The sequence below is a fragment of the Eleutherodactylus coqui genome, chromosome 5, assembly GCF_035609145.1.
Source record: "Eleutherodactylus coqui strain aEleCoq1 chromosome 5, aEleCoq1.hap1, whole genome shotgun sequence".
Classification (NCBI taxonomy): Eukaryota; Metazoa; Chordata; class Amphibia; order Anura; family Eleutherodactylidae; genus Eleutherodactylus; species Eleutherodactylus coqui.
Window position 1 is genome coordinate 271,359,354 of NC_089841.1, and position 19,295 is coordinate 271,378,648.

The 19,295-nt window shown below is 47.4% G+C and overlaps 1 protein-coding gene across 1 annotated transcript in view; it reads right to left on the bottom strand.

Moving 5' to 3' along the window:
* The window catches only part of HSD11B1L (hydroxysteroid 11-beta dehydrogenase 1 like), a 114,587-nt gene that overhangs the window by 89,491 nt on the left and 5,801 nt on the right, over positions 1 to 19,295 (bottom strand). The gene's annotated exons all lie outside the window — the stretch shown is intronic.

Consider the following 19,295-nt stretch of genomic DNA (forward strand, 5'->3'; position numbering starts at 1 on the left):
ACTACAGTTAGCACAATGGTATATGCACTATGGATCATACAGTAGGTGTGGTCTAAATGATTCGGAGGTGTGACTTACAGGTCTGAAAAATTGCCAGGATGCAAAAGCTTCCTCCTTACTTAGATTCAGCTTCTGAATTTGTGCTTGGTATGAGCTTGTCTTCACTCATTTTATAGTCTGGCACTTTATTACTACTACTACTTTGGGTGGTTTCTAGAGATGAGCGAACGTGCTCGGCCACGCCCCTTTTTCGCCCGAATACCGCGATTTTCGAGTACTTCACTACTCGGGTGAAAAGTACTCGGGTGCGCCGGGGGGCGGGGAGAGGCGTGGCGGCGTGGGGGGTAGCAGTGGGGAACAGGGGGGAGCCCTCTCTCTCTCCCTCTCCCCCCCACTCCCCGCTGCAACCCCCCGCGCCGCCACGGCGACCCCCGAATTTTTTCACCCGAGTACGGAAGTACTCGAAAATCGCGGTATTCGGGCGAAAAAGGGGCGTGGCAGAGCACGTTCGCTCATCTCTAGTTTCACATCTGCGCTGGGGATTCTGCTTTTCTGCTTCTTTCGGGGAGCAGAAAAGGTGGATCCCTGAGGCCGAATGGTTCCGTCTCTGGATGGAACTGAACAATGCCGGGCGAACCCTATTGCCAGCTGCCTGGCTTTTGAATAGAAGAAAAAACACTGCATGCAGCACTTTTTCTTCCAGTGTTTTCCCGCGCAAATGTGAGACCGGCCGTAGACTCCTTTTCCTGTTGGGATTTTTACAAAGAAACTAATTGGCACAGAGTGGCAACAATCAGAGCATTTACGATTGGTTGATTCTTCAAAAATGTGGTTGTTTGAGCAATAATACAATCCCAGTGTTTACTCACCTGGAAAGAAGATAATGTTGGCTGATGCAAGGGACAGGATTTACCACCACAAAAATGTATGAATAACTGGTCAATATATTCTTTACACTTCATGATGCATTTGGAAAAGTGTCATGGCAGACATCCTTTTGCTTGCTAGGTTATTGCACAATATAAACATAATGTATGCATCGCCTATGGAAAAGTAAAGAATCATCCATTCATTTCATTTACCTGGATCAAAAGTGTCCCTATACAGAAATCCCATTACAGCCACAAATACGACCAGTCCTTTTATTTTTAAGCCCATATTGGAAGTTGCGATTGTTTGATAGACCTTCTGCGGTGAACGAAGTGCTTTCTGTGTGCACGCTTCTCCTTATATCGCTCAGATGCGGGATAGTACTTAAAGGATCACATGCTAGAAATTACCATTCCATAAACTGCAGTTCAATGGTTTAACTCTGACCTGCCAGTGTTCCAGTACAAAGTTCACGTCAGACTACATAGCTTGTAAGTATCCTGCCCACAAGTTCATTTGGCATGTAAGTAGCCTGAATAGAGTAGACTTTATATAACTATTACTAACACATGAAATAGCATTATAGCGGAAGTTGAATAGAAGAATCACCTTGTGTGCGGTTAGCTTTCACAAACTAAAACCTTACAAAAATTAAATAAGACAACATTAATTCCTTAAAGAACCATATTAGTCAGTTAATTTTCAGCATTTTTTATGTTTGTCCTCACATTCTGCACCCCACTGAAGCTTCTTCACAAGCAGTCCTCCAGAGCCAAGTAGTCAACGGGATGCAAATGTAGTCTAGTTATCATGCTTATCTCCAGTCATTGAAATTTGCCCCACTGCTTCGTCACCAGCAGGGCCTCTGCAAATCCCGCACATGCCTATTGGAGTGAGAAAGCCTGTACTACTGGCAATCGGATCAACAGGTGAGATGGAACACCGATGTAGGGGTTGCATGGGTCGTAATTGCAACCCATCATCCAAGCCAGGAGGCTCTCCGGGCTGTGCTTGCTGACTTTTGTTGCGTGCCATTTCTGACATCCACTGCTTCTTCTCCCAGCACTCTTCTTCTGCCCCAGCTCTGTCTCCTGTTAGAATTCCTGCATTTCTCCACGTGTCTGCTGCACTACAGACATGGAGGAGCAGTGAAGCTTAGATGCTTGAATGCTAATGTGACAGGACAGCATTGATAATACCTTTCTGTCACTGCTAGACAAACAGAAGGACTTAAGAGTTTTTTAAACTTTCTTTTGATTTTTGTCCCATTATGGGACTTGAATATCACCATCTTTCATCATTTTTATAATGCACTGCTATACTTTAACCTCATAAGACACTGTAGCTGGCAGACCCAAGGCCATATTTGTTAGGTCCGCCGTTCAGACTTGCTCTTCTCTCCCTGTTTTTGGATGGCGTCACCCTGTTTTTCCTGCAACCTGAACTTCTATATACTCTCTTCCAGCATGTCAAGGGTTACCTTCCCTAGGTATTCTAGCTCAGCTGTAGGGTATGGATAATCGTTGCCCTATTTAGCTGAGCTGGGAAACCTTCCCTTTGCCTCAGTATTGTTGTTGTGAGTTTCTCTCTGACACCCAGCTCAGGTTCTGCTTCTGCATGTATCCTGTATGGTCCAGTGTTCTTCTGTTTGTTGCACTTTCACCTCTGCAGGTAGCTGTTTGTCTGATTCTCAGTCCCATTCTAAGTTGCTTGTTCCTAGTTCTCTGTTTCTGCTTTGTCAGGGTCTGCTAGGCCGTAGAGGAAGACATCAGGGTCATTCTAATCAGGACGCCAGCCCCGCTTCTAGGCAGGGCTGTAAATTCTCTTCTATACTAGCGGAGGGTTAGGTACCCCATCCATCGTCTCCTCCTTGGGCTGTGTCACATTCACCTGGTATCTTTGTTTCTAATCTTCAAGGGTCAGTTGTCAACCTCGCTGGATTGGTACTCCACCTACCTGGTAGGTTGACCCAGTGGTTTCATATCTGTAGCTCTAACAGTACACTGAAACCATGGATCCCGCTGTCCCTAACCACAGAGGACTTACTGAATTGTTCCAGGAAATGGCATAACAATGGGAACATCAAAAGCAAGGTCTGGCAAATCTACACAATTTAAGTACTCGCCTAAGCAGCATTTCTTTTACCACAATGGTACCACAGTCCTCCGCAGCATGGGCAACTGCACCACCGTACCCACCGATGTCCTCCGCGTCTGGATCCAGATCTCGTCTCACTGTGCTGCCACACTATGAGGTTGATCCCAGACAATGTAATGGTTTCATCAATCAATGTACCCTTCACTTTGAACTCCTGTCACACCTGTTTCCCACAGATCGCCAAAATAGCATTTATCATGTCTCATCTCTCTGGACAGGCTTTGGCTTGGATTAATCCCCTCTGGGAGAGGAATGATCCATTGGTTAACAACCTCGGGGAATTTGTGGAGACCTTTCGGAGGGTCTTTGACAAGCCTGGGCGTACTTCTTCAGCCGCTTCCACTCTATTACACCTTCATCAGAATCCTCTCACTGGGGGTCAATATGTCATTCAATTCCAAACCTGGCTTCGGAACTGGGGCGGAACAATTAACCTGTAGTAGCGACATTCTGAGAGGGTTTCGCAGGTCGCGTCAAGGACGAGTAAGCTGGTTGCAAAATTCTGACCTCTCTGGACGCCTTGATCTCTCTGGCCACAAAAATTGACCTTTGTTTCCAGAAGAGGTCTAAGGAGACTACCCAAGAGAGGAGGTCGCTATGTCTGGGTCATAGATTCGAAAGAGCGCTTTCTGCTCCACCTACCAGCACCTTGGCTAACAATCCTGAGCCCATGCAGGTGGATCAGCTCAGATTAACTGAAGAGGAATGCATATTCAGATGCTCAAAAAGCTATGCATGTTCTGCGGAGCTCCGGGTCATCTTGTCCACACTGGTCCCCTCTCACCGGGAAACTCCTCAGCTTAGGGTCAGTAGGGGAGGCTACTCTAGGTTAGGAGCGCTCCTCTCTAACGTTGAAACTGCTAGTAACGTTGGTTTCCACCAGAGCCCAAATCATGGTGGCAGCCTTTCTGGGTTCTGGCTCAGTAGGAAACTTTGTACAGCATGCCATGGTGGACCGCTACAAAATTCCTGTCCAGTGCCTCGAGAAACTTCTAGTTGTGACTATGGTAAATGGAAGTACCCTTTCTGAGACCATCCAATTTGTTCCAGCGCCATTGGAGCTCAAAGTAGGCATTCTTCATTCTGACAGGATTTCCTTGCTGGTTATTCCTGGTGCAACCAGTTCTCTACTACAGGGTTTGCCATGGCTCCAGCTACACAACACTACCCTGGACTGAAACACTGGTGAGGTGTTAAGTTGGGGTACATCCTGCCATACCAAGTGCCTGCTTCCCATTCACCCAGCTCACTGTTCTACTGCACCCCAGAACCTGCAGGATCTGCCAGAGGCCTACCACAGTTTTGTTGGCATTTTTGACAAGAAAGAGGCAGAGTATTTGCCCACGCATCGCTTCTATGGCTGCCCAATTGAGCTAATGCCAAGTTCTGTACCTCCTCGAGACAGAGTATACCCTTCTGTCTCTTCCCGAGACTCAGGCCACAAACGAATATGTTCAAGACAACCTAGCCAAAGGATTCATTCGTAAATCCTCCTTCCATGCCAAGGCCGCATTCTTCTTTGTCAAAAAGAAGGACGGGTTGCTTCATCCCAGTATCGACTATTGGGGTTTGAATGCAATAATGGTCAAGAACAAATATCCTTTACCCTTGATCCCAGAGCTGTTTGACCATCTGTGTGGCACACAGATCTTCACCAAACTTGATCTGCGCAAAGCCTATAATCTAATCTGCATCTGAGAGGGAGACCGCTTTCAATACTCGGGTGGGCACTATGAGTACTTGGCAATGCCTTTTGGGCTAGTTAGTGCACCAGCCGTCTTTCAGTAGGTCATGAACAACATTTTTAGGAACCTTCTTTACACATGCGTCCTCATGTACTTGGATGACATCCTGATCTTTTCACTAGATATTCACTGTCACCGAAGACAGGTTCGTACTGTCCTCAAGCGGTTCACCTTGAAGTTGCCCATCTCTGCTCTCACTCGGAAGGGAGCTAATGCCAAGCAATGGTCGCCTGATGCTGAATCCGCTTTTCAAGCCCTGAAATTAGCTTTTTTGTCTGCATTCCTGTTGCACTGACTGGTCACGAAACAGTTCTTTCTGGAGGTCGGTGCTTCATCCTCGGGAGCTGGCGCAGTCCTAAGGTGCATCAGTTAGAAGGGTGCTGTGTGGATTTTTCTCCAAATCTTTCTCCGCTGCGGAATGAAAGTACTCTATTGGAGATCGTGAGCTACTTGCCCTTAAAGATGTCCCTAGAATTTTGGCAGTTTCTGCTGGAGGGAGCCTCTCAACCCATTGTGATTTACAACAACCATAAAAACTTGACTTATCTACAGACCACACAGCAGCTCAACCCCCGTCAAGCCTGGTGGTCTTTTTTTTTTTTTTGCTCAATTTGACTTTGTCTTGCATTTTCGTCTGGCTAACCAGAATTTTAAAGCAGACACGCTTTCTAGAGCATTCGATTCTAATACCCTGCACCTCAACAACCTCATCTTTGCTATAGCCTCCATCCCCATCCTCACTGCCAGCCTTAACGCTCTCTTCTTACATCCACCCCAATACACTCTATCCACATTAGCTCATTCCTCCTCTCCTTGCCGATACACAGCTCCCACGCACTCTACACCTTTCTCGAACGTCTCCATCCCCCTCACATCGCCAAGAAACACCATTGCCACCCTCAGAAATACCCCAAACACCTGCTCACCCTCATTACCCTATTACTTCTGGCTGCGGGGGACATTCCCCCCAACCCTGGCCTACCCCATACTGCTCCCTACCAAAATATTTCCCCTATCATATCAAACCACCCCCCTAGCCCAACCATTATCCCACCCCCGCCTCAATCAAATGTGCCCTATGGAACCCTTAGTCCGCGTGCAATAAACTCCCTACTATCCACAACCTCTTCACCACTGAACGCCTGAACCTGCTCACCCTCACTGAAATGTGGATACAGCAGTCCGATTCTACTTTCCTCGCTGCATTGTCCTATGATGGCCTGCGACTCTTCCACCCACTGTTCCTGCACGTCGCTGTTATCTACCAGCCCCCTGGGTCCCACCCACCTATTCCACGCTCATTTCGCCACTTGGCTGCCTCACTTCCTATCCTGTGAAATCCCAACCCTTATCCTCGGTGACTTTAACATCCTCACTTGACAAAGACTACAGTAGGTAGTCGAAACGTCGCTATTCCTGTAAGATAGTGAAAGAATAAAGATACATCCTCTGGATGTTTTTTATTTTGGAACCATAATCCTGCTGTCCTGCATATCTATTTATTTCTTTTTCAACATCCCCACTAATGACCCAGTCTCCCAGCTTTTAATGCTCATCCCCTCCCTCGGCCTATCACAACTCTCAGACTCCCCCACTCACAGAGACGGCAACACTCTCAACCTTATTTTCCTCAGCCTCTGCTCTGCCTCTTACCTCACAAACTCCCTCCTCCCACTCACGGATCACAACCTCCTCTCCTTCTCCATCAGGCACCCTAGCATCTTCCCAGACCCTCCCACCTATCGCACCTCTGGGAACCTCCAGACTGTCCGCACCAAACAGTTCACTAAGACCTTACAGTCCTTTCTGTCCACCATCCCTCTCATGCCCCAATCTGGCTGCTGAATGCTGCTCCACCACCCTCAGACGAGCCCTGGAAGAAGGGGCGCCCCTAGTGACCCGAGCCATCCACCGCAGACCATGCGCTTCATCTAGCGGTGCTCTAGGTGTGCTGAACGGCTGTGGAGAGAGTCAAAACAGTCCACAGACTTCCTCCACTTCAAATTTATGCTCAAAACTTACAACCTCGTCCTCCACCATGCTAAACAAACTGACTTCCCCTCCGTCGTCTCCTAAATATCCCACAACCCCAAATGACTTTTTGATACATTCTACTCCCTCCTCAGCCCCAAGGAACAGGCGCCCATGGCTAGCCACCCATTTCAAAGAAAAAAAAATAGAAAACATCCAAAAACTGCACGGCTAGCTCTAATCCCAGTCTCTCCAGGACTGCCTCCATTACTCACTCACTATCTATACTAGAATCAACAACAGAGGAAGCTCTTCCCTTACACCTCCCCCGATCCCTTTTCCCAGCGGTTATTACCCACCTCACCAGCATCTTCAACTTCACTTTGATCTCTGGCATTTTCCCCTACCTCATTTAAACATTCCATCATTTTCCCTCTGCTAAAAAAAATGCCCCTTGACGCATCCGACACTGCCAATTACCGATCTCAAACCTCCCATTCATCTCAAAACTACTAGAATGCCTGGTTTATTCCCACCTTGCATGCTTTCTATCTGACAACTCACTTCTCGTCCTTCTCCAGTCCGGCCCACACACTCGATCGCCACCGCCCTCACAAAAGTGTCAAACAATATAATGAAGGCGAAGTCGAGGGGCGACTACTCCCTACTAATTCTCCTAGACTTCTCCGGTCTGTTTGACACTGTTGACCATTACCTCCTCCTCGCTATGCTCTGCTCTATCGGCCTAAAGGACACTGCTCTCTCCTGGTTCTCCTTTTACCTCTCTGACCACTCTTTCAGCATCTCCACTTCCTCTTGCTGTCGGGGTACCCGAGGGCTCGGTCCTTGGTCTCTTCCTCTTATCCATGTACACAGCCCCAATCGAACAAACCATCCACAAATTTGGCTACCAATACCACTTCTATGCTGATGACACCCAGTTATACACCTCTTCGAGCGATATCTGTGAACCATTCCTCCAAAATATCACTGACTACCTGTCTGTTGTCTCTAATATTATGTTCTCCCTTTTTCTCAAACTTAACCTCTCTAAAACGAACCTTCTTGTCTTTCCGCCTTCCAACCGACCTCCCCTCAACATCTCCATTCCAGTGTCTGGCATCATAATAATCCTTAAACTGCATGCCTGCTGTCTTGGGGTCTCTCAGGACTCCGACACCTCCTTCACCCCCCACATCCAATCCCTCGCCCAAACATGCGACCTGCACCTCAGGAATATTGCTAAAATCCGGCCGTTTCTCACCATTGACATGCTAAAGACACTCGTTGTTGCCCTCATCCATTTCTGACTCAATTACTGTAACTCTCTGCTCATTAGCCTTCCCCGCACAGACTCTCCCCTGTCCAATCCATATTAAATGTGGCTAGACTAATTTTCCTATCCGGCCACTTCTCAGACACCTCTGCACTATGCCGGTCGCTGCACTGGCTACTCATCTACTACAGAACTAAATTCAAACTCATCACCCTCACCCACAAAGCTCTCCATGGCACCGCACCACCGTACATCGCCTTCCTCCTGTCTGTACACCACCCAGCCAGCAAACACCGATCAGCCAACACGTTGAGATTAAATGCCTCTAATTCGATACTCATATGCTCACCTCTCTAGAGCAGCATTGGTCCTCTGGAACGCACTACCTCAAAACATCCGGACAATCCCAGACGCACAGAACTTTAAATGCGCCTTAAAAAATGCACGTCTTCAGGGAGGCATACCAAATCTCCTGATCTAATCCCCACCCCAATATTCTCCTGCCCCTCCCTATGGCTCCCCACACCTTCCACTTTGCCTATCGTATACATCTTCTGCCCCTGTTCCTCCTTATCACCCCTCCTGTTCAGTTTCCTAATAATTAAATACAATATGTAATTTGCGTACTGTTTTATGCTCCCCTGTGCCTTATCTCCTGCCCCTGCACCTCCTGGGCTTTCTACAAATAAGTGTATACCACGTGTAACTGTCTTGTTCGTGTTCCCTCCTACTTTGAAAGTGCTGAGGAATAAGTTGGCGCTATACAAATAAATATTATTATTAATGATTCTTCAGAGGGTCCATAATTTATCGTTGACCCTGTCAGGATGGTAATCATGGATTCAGTCTTGGTTAAGGATATCCCGCCAGGTAAGACTTTTCTACCTGAAGCCAAGAGAAAGTTTGTCCGGTCCTGGGGTCATTATTCCAAGGTAACGGAGCACTTCGGTTAACACAAGACTATCAAGTTAATCTGCCACCTTTACTGGTGGGCGTCCATAGTGAAGGACATCTACGACTTTGTCTCTGTATATACCTCCTGAGCCCAGAATAAGTCCCTGAAACTGAACTGGGCTGCTGTGTCTGTTACCCATTCGCAAGACTCCATGGCAGCATATTGTCATGGATTTCACCACCGATTTACCCCTTTCTGGAAGATACATGGTTATGTGTGGTATTTGACCAATTTTCCAAGATGGCTCATTATGTGCCTTTGCCTGGATTACCTTCCACCAGCCAACTTGCGGGGAAATTCGTCGACCATATTTTTCGCTTTCATGGATTTCCCAGGTGCATAGTGTCTGATAGCAGGGTACAATTCACGTTCAAGTTTTGGAGATCCCTGTGTAAGCTCATGGGTATACCTTTGGACTTGTCCTTGGCTTACCACCCACAGTCCAGGTGGAGTGCACCAATAAAATTCTTACCAGTTATCTCCGCCACTTTACTAACCCCCATCAGGACGATTGGGTCATGCTGCTGTCCTAGGCAGAATTCTCACATAACCAACATGCCAGTGGCTCCCCGAAGAATGCTCTCTTTGCCATTCTTTTTTGGTCAGCAACCCAGAATTCCCATGCCTGTTTCCACTACTTCTGCAGCAGCTTCTTCAGCAGAGAATTTTTCTAGGATCTGGTGTGAGACCAAGATCGCTCTGGGGAAAACAGTTGCCTCTATGAAAAGGTTTGCCGTTCGCCGGTGCCAACCTTCTCCGTAGTTTTTTTCCACGGGACAAAGTATGGTTCTCCTCCAAACATATCAGGTTGAGAGTGCCGTCTTATAAACTCGCCCCATGATTTTTGTGTCCATTCGAGGTTTCATAAAAAGTGAATTTCGTATGTTACAAGCTATGGCTCCCGCCCTCCCTGTGTATCTCCAACTTCTTTCATATCTCACTACTTAAATCGCACGTGCTTAATAGGTTTTCCAAAGAACCCTGTCAGGTAGCTCTTCAGGTATCTTTGTCTCCGATCTTCAAGGGTCAGCAGTCAAGCTCCCTGGATTGGCCCTCCGCCTACCCGGTAGGTTGACTCAGTGGTTCCACATCCCTAGCCCTAACAATATTCAACCCTCCAGGTGCCATGGCAACTCATTAGGATTCCATGATTACATCACAGGGGTCCGATTGGTGACATAAAGAAGCCCCTCCCTCTGTCAGTCCTTTATATGCTGCGATCACATTGAATGTGGCATGTAAGGGTTAAGTAGCAGGTATCGGAGGTTTCTCTCATCCCTGCTGTTTAAGTGCCATGCTGTTATGCAACAGATGAGCACCCCTACCAGGCTTTTGCTGCAGCTCCATAAAAAGGCAATTGCATCAAAATAAAGCCCTTTAAAGACCATTGTCAAAAAGTGTATGGGAGGTCGTTAGAAGGGTTAACAACATGAACAAGAAACTGAAACAAAGATACAGTAATTTACCTAATAAAAACTAAGAATGTATTTGCAGAACATTTCTGTGCATGCTATGGGTTTTCATTTTAGGGTTTTGGCATTGTGACAGACTCCAGGGGCGGACCCATACACTTAAATGTGTGAAGCACAGACCACTTTGATCTCCGTTTTACAAGCTTTCCATTTGTTTCCAGTATTTTAGGGTAGAAAGGCGTAGTCGACCATGCTGTTCTATTTTCCAAAAAAAACAAAAACAAACAGAAATCTTGTGAAACAGAGACCAAATTGGTTTCTGCTTCATATATTAAAGTCTATGGTTCCAACCTAGGATTGTGTCTCAGTGCTGTTTTCAGCATTTAACCCCTTCATGACACGGCCTATTTTGGCGTTGAGGACCAAGCGATTTTTTGGTATTTTTTCATCTCCATTTTTCAAAAGCCATAACTTTTTTATTTTTCCGTGGATGCGGCCGTATAAGGGCTTGTTTTTTGCGTGGCGAACTGTAGTTTTTATCGATGCCAATTTTGGGTACATAGACTATATTGTAAATTTTTTTTTTTTTTTTTAATGATAGCAGAGAGAGAAAACGCATCAATTCTGCCATAGATTTTTTTATTTTTTTTTTTACACCGTTAATCATGCAGCATAAATGAGACTTTCCATTTTTTCTGCAGACCGGTACGGTTACAACGATACCAAAATTCTAACATTTTTTTTAGGTTTTCCCACTTTTCTGCAATAAAAACCCTTTTTTTTGGAAATCTTTTTTCTATTCTAAATTGCTGCATTCAAAGTCACGTAACTTTTTTATTTTTTGATGTACGGAGCTCTATGAGGGCTTATTTTTTGCGAGACGAGCTGTAGATTTTATTGGTACCATTTTGGCGTACATACGACTTTTTTGATCACTTTTATTGCGTTTTTAGTGAGGCAAAATGCTAAAAATGAGCATTTTGCCTCAGTTTTTTAGGTTTTTTTTTAGCGTTTTTTTCGGTGCACAGTCAAAAGCATGTGCAACTTATTGTACGCATCGTTACGGACGCGACAATACCAAATATGTGGGGTTTTATTTTTTTTTTACCTTTTTTTATGCTAATCTGAGAAAAAGCATAAAAAATGGTTTTTTTACTTTTTTTTTTTACATTTTTTTTAATTCATTTTTTAAATCTTTCTTTTTTTTACACTGTTTGAGTCCCTCTGAGGGACTTTAATCACTGCCCTGATGATCGCTGTCATAAGGCATGGCAGAGCTACTGCTCTCCCATGCCTTATCGCTCATACAGCGATCTCAGGCATAGGCAATACAGGACGCCAGTGTCTGGCGTCCTGTTGCCATGGTGACAGGCCGGGCTCTCGCGATGACATCGCGAGTTCCGGCCGGAGACACAGAGGGAGCCGCGCTCCCGCTGTGAACTCTTCCCCTGCCGCGATCTCCGATGTCCCCCCGCTGCTGCAGCGAGACGCCGGCTGTGACTGACAGCCGGCTCCCGCTGCGGGATAGCGCTGGATCACATATGATCCAGCGCTATCTCCAGGACGTAAGTTTACGCCCTGTTGCGGGAAGTACCCCGCTCCCAGGACGTAAACTTACGCCCTGCAGCGGGAATGGGTTAAGGGCGCCTGTCCATGGCCGAGGCGAAATATCGCTAGCGAAATTCCGCCGCGGTAGAGCAGGAGGAAAAACTGACAGGACTCCATGGTGAGCCTATCTAATAGATAGGCTCACCGCAGAAAATCGCAGCGTGCCGCGATTTCAATCCCGCGAACGGAGAATCGCTGTGATTCTCCGCTCGTGGACGTCGGGCTGCGCTTTCCATAGTTAGCCTATGGAAAGCATGTCATGCGAGGTCCGCGGGCGATTTATCGCCGCAGATCTCACAAAGACAACTCACCGGTGGACAGCCAGCCTAAGGGCGCCCACCCACTGGCGTTTGCGATTTTCGTGCGTGAAAAACGCAGCGTTTTCGCGGCGTTTTTCCCGCGTTTTCGCGGCTTTTCCATTAATTTCCATTGACTTTCATGGGTGCATTAGGAGAAAAATAAGGACACATATGCAACTGACAGTTCCTATGTTAAAAAACGCAACGCAACGCAAAAAAAAACGCCAGTGGACAGGAGTACATTCAATTTTAATTGCTCTTGAGAAAAAACGCAAAACGCAAAGAAAAAAAAATCGCCAGTGGGTGGGCGCCCTAAGGGTGCGTTCACACGAGTGCATAAACGGCGCGTTTTTGCGCCCAATCATATAAACGTGACCATCTGAGGCGTTGGTTTCCAATGTATTCATTCACACGGGCGATTTTACGGCGCGTAAAAACGGCAACCCGAAAAAAACCCGGAACATACGCGACCGAAATACGCGCCAATGCATATTCGATGGCCAAAAAGATAGTTTGCAAAGTAGGAACAAACGATAATACGCTTTCTAGCTCTGGTCATGATCGCCGAAAAACGTTCTTTCCGGCGATTAAACGCTGCGCACGTGCGAACGTAAATACGCCTGCGCTCGTGTGACCGCGCCCTTAGACAGAGATTATAGTGTGTGTGGAAACGCTGTGTGAATGCTCTCTAACTGCAGCTCTTACTGACTTTCAAATAATTTCCTAGTGTTATGCTTGGGTCAAAGAGCCATGCACAAACTTAGCTCAGTTGTTTTGCCTGATTGTAGCTGGTTATTAAAATAATGAATTAGAAATTTGGTTCTAATGGATCACCCCAAATATCTAAATTTTTAAACCCTTTACAATCCAGTGTCGGACCTCGTCTGACGTCGAGATTTCCCTGTATATCCCCCATGTCAGGCGAGGTCCAACACATGTTTCTAACACTATGCAAAAGAGAGGTCCGTCATTGGAGCTATATACTACAGTATGCAGGAGAAAAGGTCGATGTCAGACCAATATATATATATATATATATATATATATATATATATATATATATATATATATTCACACACATACATATGTACCGTGTTTCCCCGAAAGTAAGACAGTGTCTTACTTTCTTTTTATCCCCAAAAGCCCCACTATGTCTTACTTTCGGGGTATGTCTTATATACGCGGCGACGTATGGAGAGGGGGACGGTGCGGACGTGGGCAGGAGGCGGCGCGCAGCTAGATGAGAGGGAGGCAGCAATAAAAAAAAAAAGGATGCGCGCGGCCGACCGACTGTGAGGAGCCGTTAGCCGTCCGCCAGAGTTAACCCCTTCGTTTCTAAAGAAAGCTGGCAGGCGACGCGGCAAACTATACAGAGTGAAGCGGCCGCCTCACGGAGGGCTGCCGCCACCTGCGGTCACTCACCTGCCGGCGCCGCTCCGCACACACCGCCCGCCCGACACACTCTTTTCTTCAGTTTAAACCTGAGGACTAGACGTGGAGGCAACGTCCCCCCACGTGACCCGCGCAGATCACGCCCACAGTGATTGACGGGCGCGCCGGCCGGTGGGGAGGGCTGATGTGGGGGCAGTCAGTCTGGTCCTCAAGCCCTGTGTTTCCCCGAAAGTAAGACATATGTCTTACTTTCGGGGTACGGCTTACATTGGCCGACCCCCCTGAAACCCCCGATACGTCTTACAATCGGGGGTGTCTTACTATCGGGGAAACACGGTAATATGCATATTAACTCGTTTAATTTTCAAAAAATTCCTAATAAAATCTTCATGACAGTTCATTTTTATGTGTTTTTGTTGAGTTCCATGGAATCCACAAAGCGCTTTCCCACCCAAAATAAATAAGAGCTGGGGAGTGTGTGGGTGGCAGGGTAATTGGATTGGAAAGGGTTAAAGTTTACCATTCATGTCAGATGACTTTACTGAATAAGCTGCCATGTGTGTACAGGGGGAATACATTATATGACTTGTATTCTGCATTTCTCACCAGTTTTTCCCCTTTGGATGCAGTATCTATAATACTCAGTTCTCTCTGATCTGGTGGAAGAAATCTGCTATTATGCTAATTTTTATCAGCTATGCACAGAGAACTACAAACTGTTCCCAGCCTGTGACATACACATACAGAATTTACATCAGGGATGACTAGACAAATACTGAGCAGTGGAAGTGCGATTTCAGTAGCTATAATGCAGTAAACAATCCCTTACTATCAGCTGCAGGCACTGTCTGCATGTGTCTCTGCTTCCCTTCTTCTCCTTCCCCTCCTTTCTCCTTTCCATAGACTTCTATAGACCACACAAATCATCTTTTACTCGAGACAAGCATCACTTGTCACCAGGCAGTAGACGGAGCTTTAGAGGGATATTTGGCACAAAAAAGTCATTTTAGGTAAAGTTATTTACACGTGTTAGTTATCAGTGAGTTATTTGAAAAATTACTGCGCATTTAGGTTTAATAGTTTTTTCTTTGAATATGCACAGGGAATATCAAATAAGCTGCATGGCAGGGGCAACATATGTACTTTCAGTGACTTCTCTGAGTATGTTGATCAGATCACAAATAGATTCCTACTGGAAAAAAATGTATACATTTAAAGGGGTTGTCCTGCGCCGAAACGGTTTTTGGTTTTTTTTCAAACCCCCCCCCCCGTTCGGCGCGAGACAACCCCGATGCAGGGGTTAAAAAAGAACACTGGACAGCGCTTACCTGAATCCCCGCGCTCCGGTGACTTCTTACTTACCGGTTGAAGATGGCCGCCGGGATCTTCTTCCTCGGTGGACAGCAGGGCTTCTGTGCGGTCCATTGCCGATTCCAGCCTCCTGATTGGCTGGAATCGGCACGTGACGGGGCGGAGCTACACGGAGCCCCATTGAGAAAAGAAGACCCGGACTGCGCAAGCGCGTCTAATTTGGCCATTAGATGCAGAAAATTAGACGGCCTCCATGGAAACGAGGACGCTAGCAACGGAACAGGTAAGTGAAAAACTTCTTATAACTTCTGTATGGCTCATAATTAATGCACAATGTACATTACAAAGTACATTAATATGGCCATACAGAAGTGTATAGACCCACCTGCTGCCGCGGGACAACCCCTTTAACTCTCCTTGTGAACCATAAACGTCCTTGCAGGGAGGCACTTTGGTAGTCAAAACGTATGAGACATGTCCTTGCTACTAACGGCTTTATCTCAGACTGTTTGTAGCTAGAGAATCGATTTTAGGCAAGAATCTTGCCATTAAAACAAAACTGGAATCATGTCCGTAGCCACAATACAGCCTGAGGACTCGTTCAGACGAGCGCTGTGGGCACTCATTAGAGGTGTGTACAGAGAGCGCTTCTATAGGAACCAATGGGTTCCTATAGAAGTGTTCACATGAATGATTGTTATACACACTGAATTAGCGCATCTAACAAAGATAGGACATGCAAGTGCAAACTTGCATGTCAGCTCTAAGGTATGCGCAAAGATAGGACCTGTCCAGCAGTATAGCCGCGAGCTTTGTGCGTTGCTACACTGAGGGCGGACAGCGCTCGTGTGAAAGAGCCCTGAGATATAGGAAGCTGAACTAGGAGATGAAAGGACAGCTCTCATTCCCAACTGTGTTTCTACAGGCAATATCTTAGGCTGCATTCCCACGAACATATATCGGCTTGGTTTTCACGCCGAGCCGATATACGTTGCCCTTGTGTGCAGGGGGGGGAGGATGGAAGAGCCAGGAGCAGGAACTGAGCTCCCGCCCCCTCTCCACTATTTGCAATGGGGAGAGGCGGGTCAGGGGCGGGGCTAATTATCAGAACTTAGCCCCGCCCCGGCTCTCCCTATTGCAAATAGTGCAGAGGGGCGGAGAGGAGGCAGAGAGGGGGCGAAAGCTCAGTTCCTGCTCCTGGCTCTTCCATCCTCCCCCCCCCCCTCCCTGCACACGAGGACAACGTATATCGGCTCGGCGTGAAAACCGAGCCGATATGCATTCATCTGAATGCAGCCCCCGGCTGTGTTACTTTTAGGGCATCATTCATGGTCTTGTTTCAAAGCCAAGTGTCTTATCTTTACAACAATACCATAACTTGTTACCTGCTGCATAGCCTGAGATAGACCAAAGTGAAGTGGTGACCCACCTGTAATATAAACAGATTGATAAAGTGTCCCCCCAGCTGTCAAGTATCAATCAGCTGCCATTCAGGACACTAGTAAAGTTGAGCTGACATCCTTGCCCCTTGAATTTCCCTTTACTAGGTGTGAGATAGACAGATCGATCGATCGATAGATAGATATGAGGCTGTCAGACATACTGTGTGTGTCTCAGCATCTATTGTTATGTTAGCCCATTCAGTATGGCGTGCTACCTTAGTCTCACGTGGTTTTGCAACACTGCTGTGTAGTTTGTAAGTGGGGGAGTTAAATGCTTTTCAGCATCTAGGAAAGCTGAGTTCTGAAAGGGAGCTTTGAAGCAGGCTTCTGAAGGACTGTCACATCCCCCCAAGGTCTGTGATATACCAGAGCCCCTGCTAAACCAGAGCTAGGAAATGTGTACAATAGGCGATAAGGACAGGAATAGGCCCTTCACAAGCCAGTAAATTCTCCTCCCCATTTTTCGAGCTGGTTACAGTCGGACCTGATAACTTTTTGGAGCCAAGATCCTAACAAAGGAACTTCGCTCCAAACAAAGGGAAAAATGTAATTTGGGAATTATGACTGATCTGTACGGCAAGGATATTTTGCGAAATGTCACATCACCACAAATAAGATGCAGGATCCGTTATCCTTGTGGGATGCTCAGAAACCCAAGAACCAAAGATCTGGGAAGATATCAGCCTGAACACCTTCGTGTGTGGGCTCAAAACGCATGTAAAATCATGAGCGGAAACTTTGCCGTCATATTTTAATTGTGGGTCCCACCGACACGGAGTTATGAAAGAAATGGATTTTAGGGCCCATGCACCCCAGTGTAAGCCAAATCCCCATGAAGGAGGGAAGGCGCTGAATGGGAGTTGCCTCGCTGAGGGTTTAAAAATTGCACATGGACATGCTCAGGGTCAGCCCCCACGGGAGCATCATGTATGCGGACTGTCCTGTAATTTTCGTGTGACTCCACATGAAGAAAGGTAACACTTTTACTTTGATCCTTTTATTTTAATAACGTACTGTGAATATCCTATGCGTGCCTCTTGCCTATTACCTTGTAACATCATTTTTGTATTTTTCTGTTAAGCACTTAAAGGGGTTGTCCCGCGCCGAAACGGGTTTTTTTTTTTCAAACCCCCCCCCCCCGTTCGGCGCGAGACAACTCCGATGCAGGGACCTAAAGAAAAATCCGCACAGCGCTTACCTGAATCCCCGCGCTCCGGTGACTTCTTACTTACCGGCTGAAGATGGCCGCCGGGATCTTCTCCCTCGGTGGACCGCAGGGCTTCTGTGCGGTCCATTGCCGATTCCAGCCTCCTGATTGGCTGGAATCGGCACGTGACGGGGCGGAGCTACACGGAGCCGGCATCCTGCACGAGCGGCCCCATTAAGAAAAGAAGAAGACCCGGACTGCGCAAGCGCGTCTAATTTGGCCATTAGACGCCGAAAATTAGGCGGGCTCCATGGAAACGAGGACGCCAGCAACGGAGCAGGTAAGTGAAAAACTTCTGATAACTTCTGTATGGCTCATAATTAATGCACAATGTACATTACAAAGTGCATTATTATGGCCATACAGAAGTGTATAGACCCACTTGCTGCCGCGGGACAACCCCTTTAAGCACTGGCTGTCTCCCCTCACACCTATCATACCCGGCTGCCCCCCTCATAACTAGCGGCCTCCTGTCACACTTATCATACCCGGCAGCCCCCCCTCACACCCGGCGGTCCACTCATAACTGGCGGCCTCCCCTCACACCTATCATACCCGGCAGCCCCCCTATCATACCCAGCAGCCCCCCCTCACACCCGGCGGCCCCCCCTCATAACTGGCTGCCTCCCCTCATACCTATCATACCCCGCTGCCCCCCTCATAACTAGCGGCCTCCTGTCACACTTATCATACCCGGCAGCCCCCCTATCATACCCGGCAGCCCCCCTCATAACTGGCGGCCTCCTGTCACACTTATCATACCCGGCAGCCCCCCTATCATACCCGGCAGCCCCCCTATCATACCCGGCAGCCCCCCTCATACCCGGCGGTCCCCCTCACACCTATTATACCCGGCAGCCCTCCTATCATGCTACTTTTTAGAATTAACTTTCAATTAATTAGTGAACCTCATCCGTGTTGACACAGAACCATATCTGTAAAGACATACCTGTGGGTAATTTGCATTCAGGTCCAACGCTTGTGAACGTTGGTGGTGGCAGCATGTATTTGTATGGGCACTGCAGAACGATCAGGTCGTGATTTGAGCTTTCCCAGGAAAACTGGGTACAAATCAGCCTGTATTCTACGACTAGAGATGAGTGAGAACGCTCGTTTAAGGCTGCTACTTGATCGAGTAGCAGTCTTATCGAGTAACTGTGTACTCGCCCGAGCAGCATGCGGGGGGGGGGGGGGGGGGGGGAAGAGATCTCTCTCTCTCCCCCCGAATGCTGCTTGGGCGAGTACACAGTTACTCGATAAGACTGCTACTCGATCAAGTAGCAGCCTTAAACGAGCGTGCTCGCTCATCTCTACTAACGACTTCAAGCTTGCAATCTCAGCGATATCGAGCATGGGGCTAGGCAGATTGCTGTAGAATTGTGGCTGAAGGTGATGGAGGAGTATGGGAGGCCGTGGTCTTTCATCCCCGTGAACCAGATGAGAGTTGCCATGAGGGGGAACACTAAGAGGAAGAGCAGGAGTTGACCCAGGAGTCGGAGCAAACAAACCCAGAGATGCCTTCTAGATGGGCTTGGTTCTTTGAGAGCCAGCGGAACCCCACTGATCATCTCAGCTTCCAAGGTCGGGGGAAGAGGGTCGCATATCTTGGTTTACATGGGGCAATAATCCACCATGCTGGATCAGGAGTTC